Raw genomic sequence first — 4046 nt, forward strand, 5'->3', positions numbered from 1 at the left:
ACACTGCTTGTGTAACTTCACAACACTGTATGCAGCATAGCAATTTTTGTAGTCACAGTAAGATAGATTTAGGGCAAACTGCAGTGATTTTACTAATTCATTACATATAGGTTTGTTTTCCTGTGCAGGTTTTGAAAATGTACCATATGTAATTTTTTTATTTCTTTTTTTTTTTTTTTTGCAAATAGAAGTAATCAGTGCCAGGGGTCTGACAAAAAAAAAAACTTGAGACTGTGTAGCCTAGACAGCTAAGGTCACATGGTGCCTTTTTTGACCTTTTCCACTCCCGTGCTGTGAATCCAGGACTTCTGCAGGGTGCGATACTGCTATGGCGGGACTGGGAGGGACATGGTTAAAGCAATCAGCGTGAGGGCTCTGCCTAGCCATTTAGTATTAAACTCTCTAGCTTTACAGGGAAATCAGGGCTTGAGTTTGCAGATATAATTAAACTCATGTAGCATGGAGCTGGTGGTTAATTGGTCTATTTGCTAGACATCTGATTAAGTATATGGTAAGTTGAGTAAGTTGGAAGTGAGCAGTGTAAAATGCTGAAAAGTGTGTGCATACTTATTTTTAAGTTGCCTATTGCCAGGTTTTGGTTAAAATAAAAGGTTTGAGAAGAATGTTAAGAAGGAAAAAATAGCTTTAAAACACGTGCCATTACTGAAAAAGTTGCTGACTGGTAACTTGCTTAGTTTTTCTTTGTAAATTCAAGCCCTGGGTGGCAGTATCATGAAGTACCTTACCAAGACATCCTCAAAACACATAAGGGCCTTACGTCATACTGTGTTTTTATTCTGTAATATTTCCTTGGTTTAAAGCCTGGTGCTTTGTCACCCTTCTAATCTTTTTAACGTATTTGGTTGCGATTCTTTTTGTAATATTTTTGTATCAACACAAGCTTTTTTTTTTCCTTTTTTAGGGCAGTCTTAGCTGTAAATTTGCCTTTACCCTGTAGCTAAGATTGCGTAGTTTGTCATGTGACGTGAGTCGCACATCATTCTTGACATGTGCCATGTATATTTGCCTTTGACCATTCAAACTGCATCATAGTCATATTCTTGTTTTAAGTGCCTTTTTATTTTAACAGATGTTCACTTTTTACAGTGCTATTACTGAAGTTATTTATTAAATAAAAGTACCTTAAAATACTTAAATCTTGTCTCTTTTTTTCTTGTAGAAGTTGATACTATTCAAAAAAAATCTGAGAACTGTGTCTGTTTGGGCAAAAGGCAATAGAGATTGTAGTAATACCAAATATGTCCTTTCCATCAAATCTGAGAGAGGTTAAGCACAAGTGATCTTGGGTGACAAACGTTAGCTGTGGTATAAAATGCAGAAAGCCCAGGGTGCAGCACACAGTGCTGCGTGTTAAAGCACCCAGCTTTCATGTGCATGTGTGCTAAAGAAGTTCCGTAGTTCAATAACTGTTCCAGCAAATGGACTGTCTGGTTAATATTGTTTCACAGCACAAGACAAATGTGAAAAATTACTGCATTTTGCAGGAAAAGCAAATTTGTAGGTCTTCCAAATTTTTTAAGGGTATAAGGTTCTAGATAGATTATCAAAACCACTTCATAATTAAACACAAAGTACATTCATGGAATCCATATGATTCTTTTTTTAAAACTTGGTAGTTCAGGTTATCCTGAGAAGCTATGGGGGTGTGTTCTAGAAGTCCCTTTTAACCTCCATCTAAGGAGAAGGAGCTTGGTTTCCATGAAGTGGGAGGAGGGGCATGGATGGAGAGGTTGGGCTGTGTGTTCGTCTGTCTCCATCTCTCTCTGAGGGAAGCAATGGGAGACAGGAGGATCCGGGGGCCAGTTACAAGGTAGATTGGGTTGTCCAAGGCTGGTTACTGGAGGGATCTGGGGTGGGGTGGGTGGATGGATGTTGGTGCATGCGAGGTGGGGAGGTTTGCAGCAACCAGTGGAGCAGGACAGGCAGGGGTGGCAGCAGCAGCGGGGGAGAGCGGAGATCCGGGGGCAGCTGCTGCATAGGACTGAGTGTCTAAGCCCAGCGGCGGGAGGGATGGGCACTGTAGGTATGTCTGTACTTCCCACTAATGGGCCTCCATTCTGATCAGCCGGGAAGGCAAAGGGGAGGAGGCCATTGGTCCTGTTCATATTTGTGAGTGCTATTTTCCGTCATGCTGTGTACGTGTAGGTATGCTCTGTGTACATGTTTTCTGCGTGCATGTGCTTACTGGGAATACATGCTTAGGCTCAGTGCAGGTTGGACCTGGAGACACGGAGCGGCTGCAGTCTTGCTTCTCTTGAGCTACCAGATTTGGCAACAGGTATATCTTCTGCTGGTTGGTGCAAATGCTTCACGGCAAAGTCCTCGTTACTGCTCTGTATTAGTTCTTACATTGCGAATGCTGTTTCTTGTATCACCTTTCCAACTAAGGGAACCAAAACAGCCTGAGAACGCCATCTAACCTGGCCATGAGATAAGAAATGAGCGGGAGCTGCACCTGTATGTACAGCTCATGTTGTCTGTTCCTCTTGATACTGACTTTACAGAATTGCAAATTGGCTGTGGCCACGATGGATAAGATTTTGTTTTGGACATTTGAGTACTTACCTCTCTTCCTACTGCTTTGATCACTTCCCCAACAGTACTGAGGATTTGCAATAGCTCCATAAGAAAAGATGCAGAAATTTTTTCTAACCACATTCTGCATTACTTGTCCATGAAAACTGTCTTCATTGGAGACAAAGCAGCTTAAAAAGAAAGGGTAACTTCTGACCTTTATGGCTGTTGGGTTTTCAATATTCTAGAAAAAATAATGCTAAATTTCTGTTTCAGACTATATCAAAGTCCCCTTCAGATCTGTCCTTTTACCTCTTGGTTTTTCCCAGATGCACAGAACACTGGAATCTTGAACTAAGCAGAATTCATGTCACACAGGTAGTGGGATGTTGACCTTTAGGAACCCTGATCCCTGGACAGTGTTACCAGTCCTCCTAAATTAAGCAAATTTTTTAATTACGTGTGCATTAACCTGTTTCTGTCCTCGTATCTATGTCACATGTTCTGCAGTTTCCTTAGCAAGTCTGGTTTCAAAATGGGGTCGGTAGACAACTTCTTCCACAGAGAGATGCTCCTGAAGGCTTTGAATTCAAGTGGCCCGTTAAGGAGAGCTTTTTTTAAATCCTTGTTTAAACAGGATTTCTAGTGGCCACTTCCAGCCAGATGGAAGCTGCTTAATATCTCCAAGTGAACAGTTGCTTAATGAGAGTGAACAGCTGCCATCCCACAGTATCAGATTCAAGATACTATAAGTGTCACAGAATGTATGATTTGCTTTAAAGCAGGATTGGATGTTCTAGCTAAAAGAGATACTGTCGTTCAAATATGGTAAAATTTCAGTGCTGGGAAATGGAAGTAGTAGTGAATCCTTCCTGGCTCATAAATACTGACCTCAGCTACTTACCCTGAATTCTGCAAGTTGGTGAAGCCGTGAGCTCTTGCTAAAATACCAACAGGTGCATAGACTCAAAAGCCTGTGATCCCACACAAGCCAGGTGGAGGATCTCAGCAGTATATCTGTTTTGAAAGAATCACAGTTCGTATAGCCATAGTCTAGCTATCATTAATCCATCCGTTGCCCCGATTCCGGCCCCGGAACTAAAGAGCTAAGTTAGAATTGCTTTATGGCAGTTGTTAACAAAACAAAGTCTCTCATCCTGGATTGAAACTATAACAGCAAAAATACAAGTCAGCTAAAGAAAATAATTCTCTGTAATTGTGTAGTTTATTAAGTAACATCCATGAACTAACTTGGCCACAGTAAGTCTGGCCTTAAACGACCTCTGCGCTGCTTGAAGACTTGTATAGAGCACAAACTGACACAGCCTCTTAGCACAGCCTTGAGCACCTATATATGAAGAAATCTAGACTGATAAATATGTAAAATATATATCCTGGGAGTCCTGGTGGACAACAGGATGACCATGAGCCAGCAATGTGCCCTGGCGGCCAAGAAGGCGAATGGCATCCTGGGGTGCATCAAGAAGAGTGTGGCCAGCAGGTCGAGGGAG

This window comes from Charadrius vociferus, unplaced genomic scaffold (assembly GCF_000708025.1).
Source record: "Charadrius vociferus isolate BGI_N301 unplaced genomic scaffold, ASM70802v2 scaffold61, whole genome shotgun sequence".
Taxonomy (NCBI): Eukaryota; Metazoa; Chordata; class Aves; order Charadriiformes; family Charadriidae; genus Charadrius; species Charadrius vociferus.